Source organism: Loxodonta africana, chromosome 1 (genome assembly GCF_030014295.1).
Source record: "Loxodonta africana isolate mLoxAfr1 chromosome 1, mLoxAfr1.hap2, whole genome shotgun sequence".
Classification (NCBI taxonomy): Eukaryota; Metazoa; Chordata; class Mammalia; order Proboscidea; family Elephantidae; genus Loxodonta; species Loxodonta africana.
In genome coordinates this window covers 56,478,675-56,505,600 of record NC_087342.1, presented here as the reverse complement: position 1 = coordinate 56,505,600, position 26,926 = coordinate 56,478,675, and the positions used below count along the sequence as shown (strand labels likewise).

Genomic DNA, 26,926 nt, shown 5'->3' with positions numbered 1-26,926 from the left:
TTTCATAGATAATGTCATAATGCAGCAATTGTCGCTAAACAATTTCAACTTAAAGTAGCCCTGGTTGTGCGATAAGGAGACCTGTTGGCACAGTGGTTAAAGTGCTCAGTTTGTAACCAAAAGATCAATGGTTTGAACCCACTAGCTGCTGCGCAGGAGAAAGAGTGGCAGTTTGCTTCCATAAAGATTTACAGCCTTGAAAGTCTTATGGGTCAGTTCTGCTCTGTCCTGGAGGGTCGCTGTGAGTCAGAATCGGCTTGATGGCAGTGGTTTTGGTTTGTTTTTGGTGGTGCAATGGTTAAGCACTTAGTGCTAACCACAAGGTTGGCTATTCAAAACCACCCAGCAATTCCTCAGGAGAAAGGCCTGGCTCTCTACTCCAGTAAAGATTAAAAAAAAAAATTACATCCTAGAAAACCCTAGGGGGCAGTTCTACTCTCTCACGTGAGGTTGCTATGAGTGGAAGATCTATTCAATGGCACCTAACGACAACAATTTCAACTTACTGGATAAATGTATACAAACATTAACTCATATTCTTATATTGTAAAAAGGCTTTAGTACAGGCTGGGGCAAGATTACCTGGGTTTGAATCCCAGCTCTACCTTTTATCAGCTACATGACCCTAGCAAGCAATTCAATACATCTGTTCCTCAGTTTCTTCATCTGTAAAATGGGGACACTACTGGTACTTATCCCATTGGATTGATGTGAGAATGAAATAAACGAACGCATGTAAAACTCTAATTATAGTCCCTGATCATTTGAAATGCTGAATGTTAGCTGTTTTTATTTGTATTATTTTTGCCTCATGAATTCTGTCGCTTATTCTATTAACCTTCAGTTTGAGCTAGTCTATGTATAACAGATCTTTAATATTCCTTTAACTGGACTGATGAGAACTGAGACTTCACCATCAAAATTTAATCTTCTTCACCCCTGACTTGGTCAGAAAATTATTGTCAAAATCAGAGACACTTTGAGTCACTTTAAGCTAGCAAAACACATCAAAAGGCTCAATTACTAGATCAGCATTCCTAATAATTCCATTTCAATAAATATTAAAATTTTCAGTTTTTGCAAAATGCAACAAACATCCTCAAGTGGCTTACATTTGTTTATTACAGTCAAATCCCTAAAGTGTAAGGTAAATAGGACAGCCCTACTAAAGCTGTTTTATATAAATTTTCTTGTTTTACAATTCAGAATTCGTCTACTTAAACCCTTGGCTTGTCTCACTTATGAATAATAATAATAGCTGACATGTATTGCACACTGTGTCCAAGGTCACACATTATTAAGTAGCCGCAGAATTACTAGATTTTGAAGCCCAACACACTATAGCTTCAGAAGAAGGGAAAACCAAAAACCCATTGCCCTGGAGTTGAATTCCAACTCATAGCGACCCACAGGACAGAGCAGAACAGCCTCGTACCGGTTTCCAAGGCTGTAAATCTTATGGGAAGCCTACTACCATATCATCTTTCTCCTGAGGAGCAGCTGGTAGATTTGAACCACTGACCTTTTGGTTAGCAGCCAAACCCAGTACTTAACTCCTGTGCCAACAGGGCTGCTAAAAAGAAAAAAGCGAAAGGAACATTTATTTCTACTTCTAGACAAAATCAAAACTAAAAGAAAGGCATCTATCCGAAGAAATACCTCAAAAAATTTTGAGGGCTTGAGCTTAAATATTTTTTACCATTGAGCCATGAATTTCCGAATAGGCAGAGAAAAACAGCAAACTTCAACGTTCTCTCATTATAACTTCATTAAGCAACAACTTCTTTGACCCCTACCTGCTAGCCAGGTGAGGTGATACTAATACGTTTGACACGCGTGCAAAAAAAAAATACTTTTGTTGTTTATGTCTTAAAAAAAATTTTTTTTTCATTTTAAAAATTTGGTTGGAAAAATCCAGCTCCCACCCCTAGAAAGCCTGAAAAACACTCAAGTGAATCTGTAATTCACAAAATTCGGAGCTCACAAGATCCTCTCTTCCCAATATCCCTCCTAGGACACTGGGTAAATCTGCTCTAAAGGTAAATATTGACTATGATATCTCTGCAAGTAGAGAAAAACACACTCCTTAATACGCTGCTCCTAACCAGTATTGAAGCCCTGCTCTGCCACGGCTGCACCCCGCTCCTCCACAGCTGCACCCTGCCCCCCGACTGCCCCCCTCCCACCTTCGTTTGCTCGGGGCTGGCTGCCCTGCAAACCGCAGCCTCTAACCACGGTTTGTATTTGGCGCCATTATCTTTGTGCATGGACCCCCCAGGATCTTGAGGCATGAACAGAGCTGGAAAATCCCGTCCTCACCAGACCCTGGACCTGAGCTTCCCAGGAGGGGAAGATATTTTTAAGCACACAGCACCGCAGGAAATCCTTTGCAAAACAAAAGGTCCCACAATGTGGACTTCCTATGCAGCATGACCCAGCACCCATATCTCCAAACTTGGGCATGGGAGGGCTCAGGGTGTAAGGTTTCAGGCGCCAATCCCTGCCCCCTGCGAGCCTGAGGACATAAAAGGTCTCAGATCCCCTGGGGCAGGGAGGTCCTGGTCTTTCAATCACTAGGCACCATGCTGCACCTAGTCTGTGCAGACAATAAATTGCCACTGTCGGTTTCCCTTGCCATTGGCGTCCATCTTATTTCCATCTGCTAATAGGACAAGACAAGAACCCAGAGAATTCAGTTACGGTATGGACATCCTTGCTGCAAATAGGTATGTTGAGTCTTTGGACTCAAAAACCTGTAACCATAGGAGTAAAAAAAAAAACCTGGGGCCATTGACTCTGACTCATGGTGACCCCGTGTCTGTGCGTGTGTGTGTGTGTGTATGTGTATAGAATGTGTTCAGTAGGGCTTTTATGTCTGATTTTTCAGAAGTACTCAGGTCTTCTGAGGTATCTCTCGGTGGACCCAAACTTTCGGTTAGCAGCCAAACATATTAACAGTTTGCATCACCCAGGGACTCTAATAGGTGTCCACTTGTGGTGAAATGAGTTCCTTTATGTGGCCTTTTGCCTTGGTTCTTTGGGGAAACAGCTTGAGAGATTTTCCCCCTAACCCCTGAGGAATTACCTTTGCCTTAGTTTTCTACCTCAGAGGGTTTGTACTTTTGTCCAGGTTGATTGACATTTCCTGGGTAAACTGTAAACAACTTGGTTTGATACTTTTTGTCTGATCCTGAGCCGTCTTCCCTCTGATTGGTGTGCACCTTGAGGGATAGGTCAATAGACTATGCAAATGAGGTGAGCTGTAGCCTATTATGCAAATGAAGCATCTGTGGCCTAGAGAGAGGGGATTGGTCAGTTTGTGTCCCTCCCTGGCTGGGAGGGGCCATGCCTTGAAATTGGCAAGGGTTTGTATATATAAGCAGCCAACCCCACAGAGGTTTTCAGACAGAAAGCAGAAAGAGAAGCAGCAGTAAGAAGCAGCATAAAAGAAGAGAAAAGAAGCAGAGAGAGAGAGGAGGCAAGGATCCTCCTAAAAGAGCTGTAACACAGGTCAAGGATTATAACACTGAGGGCAGCGACAGACACAGAATAGGCCCTGCAGCGGAGTCAGTGGTGACAGATGGCGTGGCCTAGAAGAGTCTGTCCTGAGGAGGCTGAGAAGAGTCTGTCTTCAGAGGGCCAAGAGGAGCCTGTCCTGAAGGGGCCGAGAGGAGGCCTGCAGGACTGGCGGGAGCGGGGAGATCCTGCACTGAAGAATGGAGACTTTGCCTACATGTTTCCTGATCCTGATCCTGAGTTGGTCTGTTGATCCTGATCCTAAATTGTACCCTGTTCCTTAATAAACCACTTAACTGTAAGTGTGGTCTGTGAGTTCTGTGTGGCCATTGCAACAGATTACCAAACCCAGAAGAGAAGTAGAGAATGCCGTGGAAGGGACGGCTGGTGTCAGAATTCGTAAAAAGGAGAGTGGAGGTGCATCTGACCTCCATCTCATAGGGATGCCTTGGGCTGATCTTGATTTGCACTATCCCCCCTAAAATTAGACAGGTTCTGGTGATGCTATTGTTACTACTACTCCTACCCTTTTACACCACTTAACATTCTTCAATTCCTTCATCATGGAGAATCCCTTAGAGAAGTAGACGAGATACAACCAAATGACAAAGAATTTCACCTCACTTGAAATGAGCTCTGTGTATGCTGTGTTTACGAAGGCCTGTGGTCTACCCTAATGGCTCTAGCACTAAAGAAATAAACAGACATCCAGCTTTCTTATCAATGCTGAGCAGTCCCCTAACTGCCTACAGCATCGAGGGAGACTAACTTGTCTCTGCAAAGAAGAGACGAATTTTGAAATAGCCTTGCTGTTAAACCAGATATTATGAAAGATACTGCCAATAATCAGTAGTGGTGATATATTAAACACTGAGCTACCTGGCAAATCAGTAACAATGTGAGGAAAGATGCCATTAATTAGAAAAATGTATCCTGTAAGAATTCTGGAGTGTACAGCCCAAAGTAAATGGGATTGAGAAGCACTGTCTTATCATTTATTAAGCCCGTGCGTTCATCGTGCAGCCCACTTCAAAGGGACTGGACAGTGGGTAGGAGAGAGATGCTGATGAAGAGTGAGCTAATTATATCAGGTGGACACTTGAGACTGTGTTGGCAGGGGGGATGGGAGGATAGAGAGAGTTGGAAGCTGGCAAAATTGTCACAAAAGGAGAGACTGGAAGGGCTGACTCATTAGTGGGAGAGCAAGTGGGAGTAAGGAGTAAGATGTATATAAACTTATATGTGACAGTCTGATTTGATTTGTAGACGTTCACTTGAAGCTCAATAAAGTTAATAAAATTAAAAATAAGTAAATAAATACACCTTATTTGCCATTGGGGAAAATGGCATGGAAACGGAGTTTAAAAAATGCAGTTTTCTGCCAAAAGCTCCCTATGGAGAGATCCAACATAATATCTTCAGCCAAAAGCATAATTTGATATTGATCAGCTCCCATTAAACTTTTTAATGTACTTTAATCTGGTTTAAATAAATTTCGTTTTAAATAAATTAACTTTGGGCTGTCTTAAAAAGCGAAATATTTAGAGACTTAGTGTAAAGATGTCTGCTTCCATTTCTTGGGCATGAAGTCAGGGGCTCTCATCTCTTCGCTGAACGTCAGACCTTCCCTCATCCACATACAACTGATCTCACCTCAGTGGCGAAAATGTGTTAGAATATGAACTAATTCCCATATCACCTGTTTTACATTCACAGTTCATTTGCTTATCGATTGCTGTCACAGTTATAATTGGCTCCTAGCAGAATGAAAATGGTCTGTTTCTAGTTTCCTCATCTATATAATGAGGGTATCGATGCCTGTCTTTATCTCCAGTAAAGGAGTTCATAAGTTTGAGTTAGATAGTTGGGCAAAGCCCATTGATCAAAGGTTCTATGTAATGCTAACACGTAATACTACTGGAGGGAGAGGCTAGGAGCGGTATCAAAGGGAAGCTATGTTCTATATACATCATTACCATAGTGAAACCACTTTAAAGGCCCTCTTTATGGCTAGATCTTTACAACAGTATAAATGAAGAATTCTGCATCATCAAAGCCAAGGGTATTGTAACCAGACACGCTCTCCATGGATTAACATGTCAAAGGAAAGATGCAAGGCAGCATTTTCACGGATGCCTCTCCAACAATTTGCAAGAGCATACATTGCTTTATTGGATAGGTGCTGATCACAGGAAAAAACTGCAGCCAGAGTCTGGTACATGCTCTTCTCTAAGAGTGGGGTAGACCCTAGGCGAGAGTATTTGCCAGATAAAATACAGAACATGCAATATTTGAGACATAGAGATACCAAAAAATTATTCATTGTTTACCTGAAATTCAGGGCGTCCCTCGTGGCACAAATGGTTGAGCACTCAGCTACTAGCTGAAAGGTTGGCGGTTCAAACCCATCCAGGGGCACCTCGGAAGGCAGGCCTGGCGATCTACTTCCGAAAGGTCACAACCTTGAAAGCCGTATGGAGCAATTCTACTGTGCACACATGGGGGTCACCATGAGTCAGAACTGACCCAACGACCACTAACAACAAACAACAACCTGAAATTCAGATTTAACTGGATGTGCTACATTTTTATTTGCTAAATCAGGCAGCTCCAGGCAGGGAGCACGGGAAGGATTTCAACAGATGCAGTTGCAGCTCCTAGGAAGAATCTATTCCAGTGGGCAGAACAAGAAATGTGGTCAACATGATAATGTTGTTGTTGTTCGTTGCTGTGAAGTTAACTCGACTCGTCACAACTCCATGTACAATGGAACAAAATGTTGCCTGGTCCTGCACCATCTTCCAGATCGTTGGTATTTTGGAGCCTGTTGTTGCAGCCACTGTGTATTTTGACTGTCTTCCAACCTAGGAGGCTCATCTTCCAGAACGATAACGGACAATATTCTGAACACAATGATATACAAAAACCTATTGCTATCAAGTCGATTTCGACTTATAGCGAGCAACCCCATAGGACACAGTAGAACTGCCCCATAGGGTTTCCAAGGAGAAGCTGGTGGATTTTGAACTGCTGAATAGTCAATAATGGTAGTAAAGGTAAGCAGTGAGGAAAGGAAGTGGGAGCAGGTGTGGGAAGGCCATGGGGGCGGGGAGGGGAGTAATAAGGAGAAGAGCACAGTCGTTAGAACTGGGCCCAAGATCAAGGCCACACTAATAAGAATAAATTGACAAAAGTAGGTCTCATTGGACTAGAGTGGCAGTTCTCAATATTTCTGCCTCCATACCATTCCCAAGACCAAACCCTCCAATCAGTAGCAGCTCACTTTAAATTCCCCCAAAGGAGTATCAGATTTCCCAAGAGGGAGGTAGAGTTTGAAAATTTTACCCCAGATTTCTTAATATGTACCACCACTATAGGCTATTTCCCCCAGTTAGCAATTTTTAAAAGATCACACTATCTTACAGAGTGGGTTTGTGGAGAGCAAGAACACCATGCAGGGAGACCCATGAGTAGACTAGGTGTCAGTCAGTTGTGGTGGGTTGGACTGGGCAGGTGGCAGTGGAAATGGAGAGAAGTGAAAAGATTAAGGAAGCATTTGGAGGAAGAGTAGAGATGTCTTGATAATGGCTTTCTTTCAGGAGATGGAGAGGAGAGCGCCAAGGGTGCCTGGAAGGTTTCTGGCCTACCATAAAGACTTTGAGTTAAAGGAGAATAGCCAGACCAACTAGAGTCTTTCTCCTGGAAGAAGAGAAGGAGACCAGCTGGCGAAAGTTGATACAGCTGAGATGTCATGAGCTACAGTTAGGGCTAACTGCCATGCTGATCCCTGAGCTGGAGGAAGATAAGCAACTGCAAAGAGAGAGGTTGGCAAAGAGTTATAGGGCCCCTGAGAACCCTAAAGGGCAGTGGTGGTGTTACCGGAATAAGGTTCTTGACTCTCACTGGTCAAGAAAGAACAGGTAAGGCACACAGAATTTTCCACACAGACAAAGCTTTATCGAAGAGGTTTGCCAGCAGAGATGAGGAGGGCCTAAAGCAACACATACCCCCGTCTCACAGAAAAGACAGGCCTGGGTTTTTGAAAGTTCTTGGGAGGGAAAAAGATTCATGTTTATTCATAGGCACAGGCAGGGATGTGTTAACTACGGTGCGGTGCGCACGCAGCATCTTTCCAAGATGGCTCCTGTCCCAGAGGCTTCTAGGATTCGTAGCAGGACTTGTTATGGGGTATCTCGGCTGCGCAGTCTCCCCTCTGCTGCTGCAGCCCCTCACTGCCCCTGGTGGAAGGTCACACAGCGGTCACAGGTGGAAGTTCTGCGCAGGTCACTGGGGCTGGTTTTTTAATTTTTTTCTGAAAAAAAAAAAACAACTTTAAAGAAGTTTGCGGGCTAGTTTCTGATACCCTACCCCATTGTTCTGGGAAATGGCTTTGTTTCTGTGCCCTGGTCCATTTCTTGTTACTTTGTTTGCAGATTTGGGGGGGCCCCTGTCCTCTGTCTTAATAAGTCCCTAGGTTCCACACCCAACCCCCTACTATCTCCCTGATAGTATAGCCTATCTCTCTTACTTGCTTCTCCTGTAACCACACCATTCTGTTTGCTATTCTTCAAACAAGCACCCTCCAATCTCAGGGCCTTTGCTCCCTGTCTTAGTGGTTCAGTAGTAGAATTCTCACCTTCCATGTGGAAGACCCAGTTTTGATTCTCTTCTGCATGGAGTCTCCACGAGTCAGAAGCTAACTTTATAGAGGCTAACAACAGGGCAAACTCACAGTCTTTCAATTATTTGAATGCAGCAAGCGCAGTTCTGAGTCCCATGCCCTTCTGTTCCCTAATCTGGAATCCTTTTCTTCCAGATTTTCCCAGGGTTCTCTCCCTTGTGTCTCTCAGCTCCCCACTCAAATGTAACCTACTCAAAGAGAAATTTACCCTCCTTTATTGTTTTCAAAATGCTTTCCATCTACTGAAAATGTCATTCATGTGTTTACATGTATATCGTCTGCCACCATACCCTCTAGTATGTAAGCACCCAGCCCACAAGGACTTGCCTGTCCTTTTCATGCTGATACTACAGCCCCTAAAACAGCACGGAATCCAGTGGGCCCTCTGTAAGCGTCTATTGAATGGTTGAAGGGATGGTTTCCTGGTTCCCAGTGCCACTTCACAGGAAGCCAGCTGTACTTTGTTTTCTGCCCTTGAATGCTGTAAAATAGTCATGCCCATATAATAAACTTTCTTTTCTTTTATCTTTTTTGAGTGGCTTCCTTACCTCACCAAAAAAGGGCTGGACCAGAAAACACACAGGAGTCTGTATTAGTTTCTTAGGACTGCTGGAACAGAATACCTCAAACTGGTTACTTAAAATAACAGAAATTTATTGTCTCACAGTTTTGGAGGCTAGTCGTCTGAAGTCAGGGTGTCGGCAGGGCCATGTTCTCTCTGAAGGCTCTAGGGCAAGATTCTTTCTTGTCTCTCCCAGCGTCTGGCGCTCCGGGTGTTCTTTGGCTTGCAGCTGCCGTATATAACTCCATCTCTGCCTCCATCCCCATGTGGCTGTTTTCCGTCCGTGTTTTCTCATCATATGGCTGTTTTCCATCTATGTGTGTCTCTGTGTCTCTTCTTTTATAAAGACACTGCTCAGATTGGATCAGGACCCTCCCTACTCCAGTATGGTTTCACGTTAACTGATAACATCTTCAAAGACCCTATTTCCAAATCAGGTTATATTCACAAGTACAGGGGTTAGAACTTCAACACGTCTTTCTGGGGAACACAATTCAGTCCCTGTTGTTGTTGTTAGTTGCTGTCGAGTAGGTTCCAACTCAATCCTCAACAGAGTCCAAATCAGCAGAGGTGCTGGATTAAGGCCAGAGAACGTGTCAAATTATGTCAGTCCCTAGTAAGGAGAAGAGTCCCTGATTTTTTTAATTAGAGCAGATGTATCGAGAGAAGTAAAATCCACTGAGATACTAGCCTACTACCTGTTGGTGACTGTTAGCCAATTCAAAGATTTTATTCTTTCATACAGTAAGTGTTGCCTCCTTCCACGTGCAATCTCTGGCCTAGGCCAGAGCCACAGAGATGACAAAGGGGCCACCCAGCCATGAGGGAGCCTGGCAAGCAGAGGAGCAGACAAGGGTGGCAGACAAGGACAGCACATGGAGCCTGCTCTGTAGCAGTCTGCAGAGCGTGCTGCAGGCCCTGAGGGCCAGGAAGACTTGCACGAAGGAGGTGATTTTCACACTGGCTCCTGCAGCAGCAACAAAGGAAGGGAGGTCATTCCAGGTAGAGGAAACAACAGGTGCGGGGCGCAGAGATGCCGAGGGAGCAGATCAAGTTCTCAGAGCTTGGTTTGGCGTGCCCAGAATTCAAGGTTCTTATAGGCCAGTGAGGATCCCTGGTGGCATAATTGTTGAGAGCTATGGCTGCTTTTTTTTTTTTTTTTTTATGGCTGCTAACTAATAGATCAGCAGTTTCAATCCACCACCCACTCCTTGAAAACCCTATGGGGCAATTCTACTCTGTCTTATAGGGTCGCTATGAGTTGAAATTGACTCGACGGGAACAGGTTGGTTAGTTAGTTAATAGGCTAGTGAAGGAGCCCTGGTGGCACAGTGGTTAAGTGCTGGGCTGCTAAGCAAAAGATTGGCATTCAAACCCACCAGCCACTCCAGGGGAGAAGGATGTGGCAGTCTGCTTCTGTAAAGATTACAGCCTTGGAAACCCTGTGGGGCAGTTCTACTCTGTCCTACAGGGTTGCTATGAATCAAAATTGACTCGATGGCAGTGAGTTTGGTTTTTTGTGTATAGGCTAAGCTGAATCCCTTGGTGGTGCAAACGGTTAACATGCTCAAATGCTACCGAAAAGGTTACTCGTTGGAGTCCGCCCAGAGGCACTTTGGAAGAAAGACTTGGTGATCTATTTCTGAAAATTCAGCCATTGAGAACCCTATGGGGCACAATTCTATCTGACACAAAGGGAGTCTCCATGAGTCAGAGTCAACTGAACAGCAACTGGTGGTGGTGGTGATGGCCTAGTGGCAGGAAATGAGATTGGGACAATAACAAGGACAAGAGTGTATGGACCTGTGTAAGAAAAAGTCATTTTCTTAGTAAAATTAAAATCCAAGATATTAAATCTCGCCCTGGAAAAATACTTTCCTGATGAACTGGGCCTCACAGAACCTGATTCTATTCCTACCTAGGTTTTACCAACTCCCCTGGGTGCTCTTGATACCTAATGCTGTCGGGGGGCCTTGTTCTTTGAACTTAGGAGCTGGGACTTCATCCCTAGGTGACTACGCACGCGCGCGCGCACACACACACACATTCCTTCTCACATGCTCTTTCACATTTTTATGAGACTGCCTTCAAAGGAGCTTTGCCAATATTACAGCTGACTGTGATTAATAATGAAGTGCACTGGAAGTTAAGAGGCCTGCTGGTCCCAGGCCAGGTTCCCATGAATGGATACTCAGTGTCACCAAGACCAGTGTCATTATGAGCCTCGTCAATGAAAGCTTGCCGGAGAAAGGCAGCACACCAGGGATTGTCCCAAGCTGCCTGGTGTGTAGGCCAATGGAAACCTTAGACTCACAAAGGACTTCAGTTAACTTAGTTAACAGGAAAGACATCACTAGAGCCATTTGATTTTAATGAAAACTAATCTTTAAGCTAGAAGAACACTCTCTCCTTTTAGAAACTCACATTGTAGATGAAAGCTTGGGTGAACTGTTTTCTCCCCGTTCTGGCCATTTGCCACATTCTTCCAACCCTGTCTTTAAGTTTCAAGCCCTGAACCCACTCTCCTCTTCACTTTCATTTCCATAACCCTAGTAAGAACTTCACTGCATTTTATGGGAAATAGCTTCATCACTGGTTATGTGGTCTTCAGTCTTTCCCACCTATAGTGAGAACTCATTGTTGTCAGTCTGATCCTCTTGAACCTCAGCTTTGAGCTGTCGTGCCCTGCTTATAAACATTCCAGGGTTCCCCATCACTCATAGCGTGGCAATCTTATCCAGGTCTTCTCCTCTCCATTTTCTGGTTGTTGTTGCCATCAAGTCAATTCCGACTCATGGTGACCCCATATGTGCAGAGTAGAACTGCTCCATAAGGTTTTCAAGGCTGTCATGTTTTGGAAGCATATCACCAGGCCTGTTTTCTGAGGCACCTCTGGGTGGATTTGAACCACCAACCTTTCAGCTAGTAGTCCAGTGCTTAGCCATTTGTGCCACCAAGGGACTCCTCCATGATCTGGTACTAACTTATTTTTCACATTGTCACATGCATTACACCATCTTTATGCCTCAGCTAAACTAAAATTCAGTATTCTTCTGTAGTGACATGTTTATTCTGTTTGGAATGTCCTTATCCTGGACTCTCCCCAAGTTCCAATACCACCCAAACTTCAAAACTCACTTTCATAAAGCATCTCTCATCCTTTGGGTGGGATGTAATCTCTCCCACCTAGTATAACCAATAGCACATGACCTGGTATCTCTTCTGCAGAGCTTACTGACTTAACACTTCATGCTAGAGTAAGATATGCAATGTAAACTCTGAAACCACAAAGTATGGTGTCTTATCTTTGAATCCCATGTAGCTCCTACCTTCGTGTCATCCTTCCTAGTACAGGGTAATTTCTGTCCAAGCATTGTTCCTTTCCCCTTGTATGGTGTCTTCTTTCCAATCATGGTGTCTTACCCCCTAGCATGGTATGTTCCCCTTAGCATGGTGCCTTCCCCTCTAGCATGGTGCTTTCCCTCCAATCATGGTGTCTTTCTCTCTTGTGATTGTTCTTAGTTGTCATTGAGTCAGTTCTGACTCATGGTGACCCCATGTGTGCAGAGTAAAACTGCTCCATAGAGTTTTCAAGTGACCTTTTGGAGGCAGCTCACCAGGCCAGACTTCTGAGGTGTCTCTGGGTGGGTTCGAACCACCAACCTTTTAGCTAGCAGTTGAGCTCTTAACCATTTATACCACCCAGGGACCCTGTCTATTACTCTCTCCCCTAGCATGGTGTGTTTCCCCCTAGAGTGGTGCCTTCCCTCCTATCATGGTATCTGCCCACCAAGCATGGTGTTTTTCCCCTAGCATACTGCCTTTCCCCTAGCATAGTGCCTTCTTACCTAGCATGGTGTCTTGTGCTCCAACGGCACTTAGATTGTTGAATGAGTTAGCTAAGTTTTTTGTTCCACCTAGAACTCCCATCATAGGTGTAACTTGCATTAGGATCATGCCTGTGATGTTTCATTTAATTGTCAAATGAGAGTACACGTAAAGCCTTGTTTTATCTTTCTGTTTGGTGTGGGAGATGGTGGTTGCTTGGTTGGGCTTTTGGGGTGAAGGTAAACTAACTAGATGCCAATTTGTAAAATCTGGCCTGGGCAGCCACTTGCCTCATTGCTCTGAAGGCCTTCTTGTTGGCACAAAACCACAGCTCTGGAGTGGCAGTCTGCGCTGCCTTTCCTGAGTCCCTGATCAATCCTGTGTGCTTCTCTGGTTGGCCGTTTTTCCTGTCTTGGACTCCTGCCCTGCTTGACAGCCCTGAACACCCCAGCACTGGAGACACTTTTGCTTCATCAGCTTTTACTCCAAATGGATTTTACAGAACAATTTGTTGAAGCAAACTTTTAATTTGGTTTTGTTTTCTCTTCAGGGACTTTACTTGCAAAGCTGCAATATGTGTGCACAAATCAGATGATTAAATGATTAAAATGCTGGTGAACAAAGAGAGCTCAGCCTCTGGGGATGTGGGGACAAACCCACTGCATGTATCCTAGATGGATGTATTGGCTGTTTTCACATTGGTTGTGGCAAAATGGTAAATTATTAAAGTGCTTGTATCAGGTAGGATGCTTTCAGCTAAAGAAATAACTGACTAAATGTAGTTCAAATAATAGGTGTTTGTTTCACAAAACAAGAAGTCCAGAGATACGGAATTCCAGGAACTCACAATGTCAGCAAAAGTGGGCTCTTGCTGTCTCTGCTCTGCCCTCCCTGTAAGTTGGCAGCTATTGTTGTTGTTGTAGTTGTTGTCTGTTGTCAAGTAGGCCCCGACTCATGATGATCCCACGCACAATGGAACAAAAAGCTGCCTGGTCCTGTGCCATTCCCATGATCAGCTGGTGATCAGACTGTGTAATCTATAAGGTTTTCATTGGTTTTATTTTCAGAAGTAGACTCCAGGCCTTTCTTCCTAGTCTGTCTTAGTCTAGAAACTCTGCTGAGATCTGTTCAGCATCATAGCAACAGGCAAGCCACCACTGACAGGCAGTGGCTGCACACACATGCATTGGCCGGTAATCAAACCGGGTTTGTCACATGGAAAAAGTGAGAATTGTACCACTGAACCACTGACTTGGCAGTAGCCGTCTTTACAATCACAAAAAGGCTAGCATGGCTGCAAACTTCACGTCTTCACACAACTGCATCCAAACGGGAAGAAATAAAATATGACATAAGGCATTTCTTACCTTGCTACTTTTTTTAATCAGAGGAGAAAATTTTCCCTAGAATCCCTCAGTGGCTTCAGTCTTAGGAGATGAATATTGGGTCACATGCTCATCTCTAGACCAATCACTGTGGAGGTGAAATTCTAAAGCCATAATTGGCTTAGGCCAACCATGTCATTGTCTGGAACTGAGCAGATTGCCAGGTGGAAAAAAAGTGGGATTCTGGAAGTAAGTAAGTAAAAGGGGAGATGGTTGTTGGGCAGCAACCCACTGTACCTGCCCCAGTGTGATATACCACCCACTGTCTCACTCAGTGCTGAGAAGGCATTTGGTAGGCAGTAAATCAGTACTGAGGAGCCCTGATGATGCAAACAGTTAAGCACTCAGCTGCTAACCAAAAGGTTGGCTGTTCAAACCCACCCAGTGGCTCCACAGGAGAAAGACCTGATGCTTGGTCTGCTCACATGAAAGATTACAGCCTGGGAAACCCTACAAGGCATTTCTACTCTTTCACATAGGGTCGCTGTAAGTCAACTCAATGGCACCCAGCAACAACCAATCAGTACAGATAGGAGTGAACGAAGGACAGTCCATGTAGACTAATCCAAACCCAATCAAATAATAATAGTCCATCATTATTGTTATTATTATTGTTATCATCAAAAGGGGTGATGATGAAGGGCTGAATCTGAAAGACCAAAATTATTAACCTGATTTAAAGTGGTAGCATGTTTTATTGTCCTAGATGTTTTTATACACGGTCACTGAAAACATTTCTCTCATGTCTACCTAAATTAAGCTGAAAGACTATCACTATTCATCCTTTTCACGTTGATGGCTAAATTATATAGCAGCTTATGTATAATTATTGGATCTGGAAGCTTGAGGGAAAACAAATTTAGTTCCCTTCAAATCTTCTGACAATACATAGCGAAGAATGAAACAGGCAATATTTCATGGACATGCTTGCATGTTATTTCACTTTACCTCTTATAAACTCCCAAATCCCCAACCAATTTAATGCCTGCTTCTTCGATTTCTTCTTTGCAACACTCCCCTAACACCATCTATGCAATTTGACCTACCTTTCCTCTCAGATTAAAAAATAATAATAATAAATGTCTCCTGCATAGGGGACAGCTCTGAGTCTGTCCTTGCTAACCCTTTAGCGCCTAGGTAAAGTGATGCAATGGACAAAAACCCAGACCAGGGACAGCAGACCTGACTTCTTTGCCAGATCCACCCTAAAAAAAACAAACAAAAAAATAGTTGCCATTGACCAGACTCCATTGGATATTCAATGACTGATTTTTCAGAAGTAGATCACCTTCCATTTCTCCTGAGTTGCCTCTGGGTGGACTCAAACCTCCAACCTTTCATTTAGCAGTCAAGCATGGTGACTACACTACCCAGGGGCTCCAGGTCCACCCTAAGTGTGCCTGTTTTCCCATATTTCAAGTGAGGGAGGTTCAACTAGATGATTGCACATGATCTCATTGCTCCCAGGCAGTATGGCAGATGTTTAAGGGCAGAGATTCTGGAGCCATCTTGGTTCTACCTGAGAGCTTCTAATACTGCCTCTCTCAAGCTAGGTAACCTTGGTTGTCCTTCATCACTCTGTATCTTGGTTTCCTCACATAAAGTTTAAAATATTTATTTCATGGAACTGTTGTGAAGATTAAGAGTCAACATATATATAGTGCTTAGAACATTACCTGACAAATAAATTCTACGTAAGTAGCTAGAGCAGGCTATGTTGTTGTTGTTGTTGTTAGGCACCGTTGAGTCAGTTCTGACTCATAGCAACCATATGTACAAAAGAACAAAATACTACCTTGTCCTGCGCCATCCTCATGATCATTGTTATGCTCGAGCCTATTGTTACAGCCGCTATGTCAATCCATCTCATTGAGGACCTTCCTCTTTTTTGCTGTCTACTTTACCAGGTGTAATGTCCTTCTCCAGGGACTGATCCCTCCTGACAACACGTCCAAAGTACGTGAAATAGTCTTCACATCCTCGCTTCTAAGGAGCATTCTGGCTGCACTTCTTCTGAGACAGATTTGTTTGTTCCTTGGCGGTCCATGGTATATTCAGTATTCTTCACCAGCATCATAATTCAAAGGTGTCAATTTTTCTTTGGTCTTCCTTATTCATTGCCCAGCCTCTGCATGCATTTGCAGTGATTAAAAACATCATGGCTTGGGTCAGGCACACCTTAGTCTTCAATATGATGTCTTTGCTTTTTAATGCTTTAAAGAGGTCTTTTGCAGCAGATTTGCCCAATGCATCATTTGATTTCTTTACTGCTGCTTCCATGGGCGTTGATCATGGATCCGAGTAAAATGAAATCCTGGACAACGCCAATCTTTTCCCTGTTTATCGTGATGTTGTTATTGGTCCAGCTGTGAGGATTTTTGTTTTCTTTATGTTGAGGTGTAATCCATACTGAAGGCTGTGGGCTTTGATCTTTATTAGTAAGTGCTTCAAGTCCTCTTCACTTTCAGCAAGCAAGGTTGTGTCCTCTGCGTTACGCAGGTTGTTAACACGTTTTCCTCCAATCCTGATGCCCTGTTCTTCTTCATATAGTCCACCTTCTCGGATTATTTGCTCAGCGTACAGATCGAATAAGATGGTGAAAGGATACAACCCTGAAGCACACCTTTCCTGACTTTAAACCACAAAGTATCCCCTTGTTCTGTTCAAATGACTGCCTCTTGGTCTATGTACAGGTTCCTCATGAGCACAATTAAGTGTTCTGGAGTTCCCATTCTTCACAATGTTATCCATAGTTTGTTATGATCCACACAGTTGAATGCCTTTGCATAGTCAATAAAGCACAGGTAAACACCATTCTGGGATTCTGCCTTCATCCAGGATCCGTCTGACATCAGCAGTGATGTCCCTCATTCCACGTCCTCTTTTGAGTCAGGTTTGAATTTCTGGCAGTTTCCCGTCAATGTACTGCTGCAACCACTTTTGCAAAATTTTACTTGCTTATGATATTAATGATATTGTTCGATAATGTCCACATTCGGTTGGATTGCCTTCCTTTGGCATAGACATAAATATAGATCTCTTCCAGTCGGTCAGCCAGGTAGCTATCTTCCAAATCTCTTGGCATAAATGAGTGAGCATTTCCAGGGCTGTAGCCACTTATTGACAAAAAAAAAAAAGCTTTTCTGCTTGTGGATGCTGCCGAGGACACATTGCTAAGGAGTCTCTTCTCACTGCCTTCATGTCTAAGTCAGATCTCCTAAAGAGCCTGAACAGCTGCGGAAACTCTTCATCGGAAGTTTGAGCTTTGAGACAACAGCTGAGAGTCTGAGGAGCCATTTTGAGCAATGGGGGACGCTCACGGACTGTGTGGTAATGAGAGATCCAAACACCAAGCGCTCCAGAAGCTTTGGGTTCGTCATTATTCTACTGTGGAGGAGGTGGGTGCAGCCATGAATGCAAGGCCACACGAGGTAGATGGAAGAGTTGTGGAACCAAAGAGGGCTGTCTCACGAGAAGATTCTCAAAGACCAGTGCCCACTTAACTGTGAAAAAGATCTTTGTTGGTAATATTAAAGAAGACACTGAAGAACATCATCTAAGAGATTATTTTGAGCAGTATGAGAAAATTGAAGTGATTGAAATCCTGACTGACCGAGGCAGTGGCAAGAAGAGGGGCGTTGCTTTTGTAACTTTTGATGACCATGACCCCGTAGACTGTCTTTCAGAAATACCATACTGTGAATGGGCACAACTGTGAAGTAAGGAAAACCCTGTCCAAGCAAGAGATGGCCAGTGCTTCATCCAGCCAAAGAGGTCAAAGTGGTTCTGGAAACTTTGGTGGCAGCCGTGGAGGCAGTTTTGGTAGGAATGACCGCTTTGGTCATGGAGGAAACTTCAGTGGGCGTGGTGGCTTTGGTGGCAGCCGTGGTGGTGGTGGTATGGAGGCAGTGGGGATGGTTATAATTGGATTTGGTAATGATGGTGGTTATGGAGGAGGCAGTCCTGGTTACTCTGGAGGGAGCAGAGGCTATGGAAGCGGTAGACACGGTTATGGAAACCGGGTCAGTGGCTATGGCGGGAGTGGCAGCTGTAACAATGGAGGAGGCGAAGCGGCTTTGGCGCTGGTCATGGAAGTAGCTTGGGAGGTGGCGGAAGCTACAAAGATTTTGACAATTACAACAATGAATCTTCAAATTTTGGACCCATGAAGGGGGGAAACTTTGGAGGCAGAAGCTCTGGCCCTTGTGGTGGTGGAGGTCAAAACTTTGCCAAACCATGAAACCAAGGTGGCTATGGCGGTTCAGGCAGCAGCAGTAGCTATGGCAGTGGCAGAAGGTTTTAATGACTGCCAGGAAACAAAGCTTAGCAGGAGAGGAGAGCCAGAGAAGTGACAGGGAAGCTACAGGTTACAACAGATTTGTGAACTCAGCCGAGCATAGCGGTGGCAGGGCCTGGCTACTACAAAGAAGACATGTTTTAGGCAATACTCATGCGTATGGGCAAAAACTCAAGGACTGTATTTGTGACTAATTGCATAACAGGTTATTTTAGTTTCTGTTATGTGGAAAGTATAAAGCATTCCAACAAAGGGTTTTACTGTAGTTTTTTTTTTTTTCACCTGTGCTGTTGATTGCTAAATGTAATAGTCTGATTGTGATGCTGAGTAAATGTGTCCTTTTTTTTAAGTGTGCTGTATAAAGTTAGTCTCCTCTGAAACCATCTTGATAAACTGCCCCAACAGTGTGAAGTTTAGAATTCCTTCAGGGTGATGCCAGGTTCCATTCAAAATTTATTTATAACCTTAGAAGACTGCTTGGGGGCAGAGAGAAGCCAGTGTCTTCAGAAACCTTGGTGTAGCTGAACTGGCAGTTACTGAGTTGTGACCTGGAGTTCACCATTAAAGTGGTCACCCAAACAAAATTACAGAATTTACTTGGTTATAAAAATGATCGTTGGCACATCTTATGCAATATATCTAAATTGAATAATGGTACCAGACAAAACTGTAGATGGGATTGAAACTGGTGTATCATCCATTATCATGTGTAATCAATAAACGATCTCTTAAAAAAAAAAAAACCTTTATTGAGATATAATTTACATACCATACAACACACACATTTAAAGTATACAGTCAATTGTTTTTAGTGTATTTACAAAACTGTGCTACCATCACCATGGTCAAATTTAGAACATTTTTATCACCTTTAAAAGAAACTCTGAACTCTTTAACCATCATCTGCGTATACCCCCACCCATCCAGTCCTAGGCAACCACCGATCTACTTTCTGTCTCTATAGATTTACCTATTCTGGACATTTCATATAAATGGATCCATATAACATGGGGTCTTTTGTGGCTGCTTCTTTCATCTAGTGTAGTTTTTGAGGTCCATCCACGCTGTAGCATGTACCAGTATTTCATTCATTTTTATTGCCAAGTAATATTCCAGTGTAGGTATACAGCAGATGCGTTTATCTATTCATGAGTTGATGGACATTTTGGTTGTTTCCACATTTTGGCTAATAGGAATAACGTTGCTATAAACATTCATGTTCAAGTTTTTGTGTGGGCATATGTTTTCACTTCTCTTGGATATATACCTAGGAGTAGAATCGCTGGATGCTATGTAACTCTATGTTTAATCATTTGAGGAACTGCCAGACTGCTTTCCAAGCTGGCTGCACGACTATTCATTCCCACCAGCAGTGTATGGAAGTCTGATTCCTCAGCATTCTTATCAACATTTATGATTTGATTTTTTGAGTCTAGCCTGCATAGTACAGTGATATCTCGTTGTGGTTTTGATTTGCATTTCCCTGATGGCAAATAACGTCGAACATCTTTTCACGTGCTTATTGGCCATTGGTAGGCTATGGACTCATATCTATTGCTGATGATTTAGGAGCCCTTGGACCAGCAGAGATACTCTGATAGCAGATCCGAATTCTAGGTTCCCATGAGAGTATGAGAGGACCCAATTCACTACAACTCAGCCCTTGCAAGGGAGGACAATAGCCATGCTCTTAATGTTATGGCAATCAGGGGGAGCTGGAAGAGTCGGATATTCGACCTTGAGTTCAACCAGGCCAGTACATAGCTAGCTACCATCTCTACCCAGACCGCTTTCATTTCTACAGAAACCTAGTGACCCTATGACACCTCTTTTATTCCTATGTCCTCCAAAGGCCCCAATGATTATAATTTGGGTTGTCTCAAGCCCTGCTGGCTTGATGTCTTTTTCCCATGTGCATGCCTCCCATTGTAATCTTCGAGGATATAAAATGTCTGTATCTTCCGTAATGCACATGACAGTAATCTGTACATACTGACTGAGAGGGTCAAAGTCTCGTCATATCCCAAAAAGGAACCTCCTAAAGCTAGCCAAAGCACTTTAAACCAGATTTGTGATCTTGAAGAAGCTTATTTCACGCCCACTTCCTCACTGGTAAAAATGGGTTCATAATATCATATTTATAGAGCTTGCTGGTAAAAATGGGTTCATAATATCATAGTTATAGAGCCCTTGTGAGGAGAAAATAAGATGATGTATGTAAAATAGACGGCAGCGGGTATGTAAAATATTTGGCACAGAGCTAGACAAATAATAATAATTACTGTGGAGTCGATTCTGACTCTTGGCAACTCTACATGTGTCAGAGTAGAACTGTGCTCCATAGGGTTTTCAATGGCTGATTTTTCAGAAGTGGATTGCCAGGACTTTCTTCCATGGCACCTCTAAGTAGACTCAAACCTCCAAACTTTTGGTTAGCAGCCAAGTGCATTCATCACTTGTACCACTCAGGGACTCCAGACTTGTAATAAGCACACAATAAAAAACAAAGAAATATATACCTATTAGCCAGCTTTTGATTGTCTAACCTCACGGGATAAAGGGTGCACAGCAGACTCAAGAGACGAGCTGCCAAAGAATGTAATTCGTTGGGAGGTTGGGAAATAAAGTCAGAGGGGGACTCCGGAAGCACAAGGTCCAAATGGACAAGCCTGGGATGTCCAAGGAACTTGCATTTCTTAGTGTCCAGAGGTGAAGGAGCCGAAGCCTCCGGGCAAACCAAGAAAGGCTCCCGCCATCCCCTGCCAGCACAGCCTTAGCTATTCCTTCCATGTTGCTAGGGTTCTTCCCTTAAGCCTCAAAAGAAGAACCAAAACAGAACACAGCTCTCCATATGTGAAGAGAAGAGCCACAATTCAAAAAGCTGAAGGAAGCATCCTCCAGAGATGGGAGCTGTTGTCTTCAACGTTCTTCCCTTTAACCCCGGTTTTGGGGCCAGTGGTGGTTCCCTGGTAGAATTCTTGCCTTCCGTGCACCGGCCGACGCACCTCATGGGCAGCCGCCACCTGTCTAAGTGGAGGCTTGTGTGTTGCTGTGATGCTGAACAGGTTTCAGTGGAGCTTCCAGACTAAGACAGACTGGAAGGAAAGGCCTGGTGATCTATTCCCAAAAATCCCCCAGTGAAAACCTTATGGATCACAATGGTCCGATTTCCAACCGATCATGAGGATGGCACAGGATCAGGTGGCATTTTGTTCCATTGTGCATGGGGTCCCCACAAGCCAAGGGCCAACTCAATGGCAGCTAACAACCAAAAAAAAAAAAACACCAAACTTATTGCCATCCAGTCGATTCTGACTCATAGTGACCTTATAGGCTGAAGTAGAACTGCCCCATAGGGTTTCCGAGGCTATAATCTTTACGAGGATCCCTGGTGGCTCAGTGCTTAAGAACTCAGTAGCAGTTCGAATCCACCAGCCGCTCCTTGGAAGCCCTATGGGGCAGTTCTATTCTATCGTATAGGGTGGCTGTGAGATGGAATCGACTCCAGAGTAACGGGTTTGGTTTTGGTTGGTTAATCCTTACTGAAACAGGCTGCCCCATCTATCTCCCAAGGAGTGGCTGGTGGGTTCGATCCTCTGACCTTTCATTTAGCAGCGAAGCACTTAACCACTGCACCACCAGGGCCATGGTTTTACCACAGACAGACTTAAGGAGAACTGACTAAAAGGCCTGGTTGTCTAGCAGAGTGGTCACTTGCTGCCATCTATGGGTAGAACGTTAAAAGTGATTTAAGGAGGAATAATTTCACATACCCATTACTGCACATTTAAATATAATTCTATGGAAAGTCCCCAAGAAATTTTTGCTTGTTCACTGTTTTCCTTATACACAAAGCTGTAAGAGAAGAAATTTAAAACACCAAGTAAGCCTGTAACAAATATCCGGTCTGCCTGAAAACAGTGAGTCACAGGCTGTTATTGGTTGGAAAAATAAACTGATTGTGATTATGTCTAGCCCACCACAGCCTTTAATTGGGAGCAAAATTAAAACACAAATTATATTAAGGAATTTTTTTAATTTAAAAAATTGTCATTGTTCTAACTAAAAATATTGTTAGGCGCCGGCGAGTCAGTTCTGATCCATAGGACCCATGTACAACAGAACAAAATGCTGCCTGGACCTGTGCCATCCTCACAATTTTTGCTATATTTTAGCCCATTGTTACAGCCACTGTGTGAATCCATCTCATTGAGGGTCTTCCTCTTTTTCCATAACCGTCTACTTTACCAAGCACGGTGTCCTTCTCCAGGGACTGGTCCCTCCTGACAACATGTCCAAAGTGTGTGAGACGAAGTCTTACCATCCTTGCTTCTAAAGAGCATTCTGCCTTGCTTCTTCCAAGACAGATTTGTTCGTTCTTTTGGCAGTTCATGGTATTTTCAATATTCTTTGCCAACTCTGTAATTCAAAGGCACCAATTCTCCTTCAGTCTTCCTTATTCATTGTCCAGCTTTCACATGCATATGACGCAATTGAAAGTACCATGGCTTGGGTCAGGTGTACCTTAGTCCTGAAAGTGACAACTAAAAATAAGCTAGTCAATACCTATTAGAACATAGAAGGTCCATTTCTCATGGTCATCAAAGAATTATGATTTTCACAATAGTTTTTAAATATTACTCTCTCTCTATATACAGCTAGACACTTCTGCATACAGAGACAGTAGAATGTATTTTAATGAAAAGGCTCAATTGTGTCCTGAAATATTTATACCAGCTTTGCAAATAAGTATAAAATATTAACCAGTGCTGTCTCCAAACACACTCTTGAAAAGGATAGAAAATGTAACCTCTGATTCACCAAAAAAAGAAAAAAAGTTGTTTTGACTTATTATCTGTGCTGCCAATTTTAGGTCAATTGAAGAAGATGTGGGTGAGTGAATAGAACAGGAAAATGGCAACATGTTGTTGTTAGTTGCCATTGAATTAATTCTGACTCATGATGACCCCAAGTGTGCAGAGCAGAACTGTGCTCCGTAGTTTTCTTGGCTGTAATCTGAATGGAAGCAGATGGCCAGGCCTTTTCTTCCAGGATGCCGCTGGGTGGGTTCGAACCATCAACCTTTAGGTTAGCAGCGCAGCAAAAACTGTACCACCCAGGGACCTATGACAACCTTAGTGAGGGAGATGAAGGTAGACTCCCTGTGCTAATAATTCTGAAAGTACTCATCCTATTTCTTGTTGATATACATATTTTTTAAGTAGACATGAGGTCTTTGAAAATACAGTATGTATCCTTGTATGCCCCAAAGCTATCCCAGTGCCTGAAATTTAGACAATTAATAAATAATTTGTGAAAAATCTAGTCAATGAAATTGAATTTGCACCTATGATGTGTCATCACTGTTCCGGGTGCTTGTTTTCAGTAGTGTTATACGCAAAAGGAAGGGAGGAAAAAGAAAGAAAGGAAGGAAAAGATGGGTGCTGACTTTAGCAATGCAGCGTAATATACGGCAGGAGAAACAGCATCTTGTTGAATGAATAGATTCAGATGGGGTCTTTCGATTTGGCTAATAAGTTTGCCATGATGCAAGCCTGCATTACCAAAAAGATATAATGCATAAAGGCTAAACTTGAATGGGAAGTGTTGGCTAAATTCAAGTAGATCAAGTGATCACTTCCAACTGAGGAGAGCAACCATGTCACCTTTGAGAAAAAAGATAAATTCTCATTTTGTTTACAGCTATATCTGTGGCACTTAGAACAATTTTTGGCACATTAAAAAAAAAAAAAAACCTGTTGCTGTGGAATCAATTCTGACTCATAGTGACCCTGTAGGACAGAGTAGAACTGCCCCATAGAGTTTCCAAGGAGCACCTGGTGGATTTGAACTGCCGGCCTTTTAGTTAGCAGCCATAGCACTCAATAAATATATATTGGATGAATATTAACTCTAGTAGAGTTGTCTTGTATACTTGCGAAAATGAGGCTTTCAGAGAGATGGAATGATCCTCTCAAGGCCATTAAACAAGAAACTATTTGAACTCCAACTGGCATCCAAACATTCAACTTCCAAGATCCAAGGTTAGTCACTAGACCAGACCATGTTGTCCTACGCGGATCTCAGATTCTGGTCTTATCGACACTAGCAAATAAACACACACAAAGAAACAACGGTAGTGAATTCACAGCATCTTCACCTGCCTCCGCCACAGTGCCTTCCTCTGTCCACCTTCTGTCTGGTGCCATGTGAAGGGTTCCATGATAATCACTGAGTTATATAACCACACAAATGAGATTGCCCTTCCATCTGTTAAGGGCTCTCAGAGCCCCTGTGAAATGAATTTCAATTTAAGGAGCTTTATGTCCCATCTGGAGTAAAAGGATTCATCCCTCTCTAAGAAATAAAAGATCATTGTGGTTTTAACCTGGTTCTAATGGAAATGACTCAACTCAAATTTAAAAATTTAAGTGGTGTTTAAATACTGCATGTTTTTGCACACTGGGAGAGTATGGGCATACCAACAATTCTCAAAGCCACATTCTCACGGCAGCAAATGCTCATTAAAAATAAACCATATATACGAGAACTTGCATTGCAGCATTGTTTGGGAAATGGGAAAAAAACTTGGAATCAACCCAAATGTCCATTAAAGAAGTTGGGATACCGTAATTGCATGGCGCTCATCCCATGCAGCTGTTAAAAAGAATCAGGTAGATCTACACGTGCCAACATGTCAGGATGTCTGAGATATATTGATAGATGACCGAAGTGACGTGAAAAACATTACACATGTTTTTAAAGCTAACAAAAACAGCGCTAAATGTCAGTAAACACATATTTAAAAATCTGGAAAAATACACACCAAACTAGAAACAGTAGTTACCCTGAGTAATAACATGGGTCAATTTTCCTTCCAAACTTATACAACTCTGCATCATGGAAAATGTTTGCAAAGATCACATACTACTTCTGTCATTTTTAAAACATACTTTTTTAGATTTTACTTTCAATATAAATAAGTGTAATAAACTAAAATCAAACCCATAGCTGTCGAGTAGATTCTGACTTATATCAACCTAAATTTAAATTTAAAATAAATAAACTGAAAATTTCTAAATGACCGTTTTTATGTATAACTGAACTGACCCTTTTAGAGAGTTACTCTGAATCATAAGCATTAAAGATGTTTATTTTCTTTAGCCCAGCAATCTTTAATACAGAAAATGTTTACTCGTAAAGATGTCTGTTACAATGCTATTGTAATAGTAAAAAGTTGGAAACAGCTCAAATGGTTAACAGGAACAGTTAAATAAACTGCCATTCTCAATAAAATATTATGCAGCCATTTAATATTATGTCAAGAAGACTATGAATAGCCTGGAATGCTTATATTATAATGTTATGGGTAAGTTGTAAGATATAAAATTTTATGTTCAAACATGTTCAGCAAAATCTCTCAATGGAAAGGAACGTAGAAATTTACCAGAGCTAAGAGTAAGTTCAAGCCTTGACTTGCAAAATTGAAGGATTCTATGGGCAAAATATTGAACTACTCGGGAAGCATTAAAAGAAGATGGAAGGAATACACAGAGTCACTGTACCAAAAAGAATTGGTCAACATTCAACCATTTCAGGAGGTAGCATATGATCAAGAACTGATAATATTGAAGGAAGAAGTCCAAGCTGCACTGAAGGTTCCAGGAATTGACAGAATACCAATCGAGATGTTTTCAGTGAACAGACCCAACACTAGAAGTGCTCATTCGTCTATGCCAAGAAATTTGGAAGACAGCTACCTGGCCAACCGACTGGGAGAAATCCATATCTGTGCCCATTCTAAAGAAAAGTGATCCAACAGAATGCAGAAATTATCAAACAATATCATTAACATCACAAGCAAGTAAAATTTTGCTGAAGATCTTTCAAAGGCAGTTGCAGCAGTACATGGACAGGGAAGTGCTCAAAATTCAAGCCAGATTCAGAAGAGGACATGGAACAAAGGATATCATCACTGATGTCAGATGGCTTTTGGCTGAAAGCAGAGAATATCAGAAAGATGTTTACCTATGTTTTATTGACTATGCAAAGGCTTTCAACAGTGTGGATTATAAGAAATGATGGATAACATTGCAAAGAATGGGAATTCCAGAATGCTTAATTCTGGAATCCTTGCTCATGAGGAACCTGTACCTGGACCAAGAGGCAGTCATTCGAACAGAACAAAGGGGTACTGCGTGGTTTAAAATCAGGAAAAGTGTGTGTCGGGATTGTATTCTGTCACCATACCTATTCAATCTGTATGCTGAGCGAATCATCTGAGAAGCTGGACTATATGAAGAAGAATGGGGCATCAGGATAGGAGGAAGACTCATTACCAACCTTTGATATGCAAATGGCATAACCTTGCTTGCTGAAAGTGAAGAGGACTTGCAGCACTTACTGATGAAGAGCAAAGACCACAGCCTTCAGTATGGATTACACCTCAACATAAAGAAAACAAAAATCATCACAACTGGACCAACAAGCAACATCATGATAAAGGGAGGAAAGATTGACATTGTCCAGGATTTCATTTTACTTGGATCCACAATCAATTCCCACGGAAGCAGCAGTCAAGAAATCAAAAGACGCATTGCATTGGGCAAATCTGCAAAATTCCTCTTTAAAGTGTTGAAAAACAAAGATATCACTTT

At 42.7% G+C, this 26,926-nt stretch overlaps 1 pseudogene; it reads left to right on the top strand.

The window, feature by feature from the left end:
- Positions 1-3,580: 3,580 nt before the first annotated feature.
- LOC100670738 (heterogeneous nuclear ribonucleoprotein A1-like) lies at positions 3,581-18,775 on the top strand (annotated as a pseudogene).
- Positions 18,776-26,926: the final 8,151 nt, after the last annotated feature.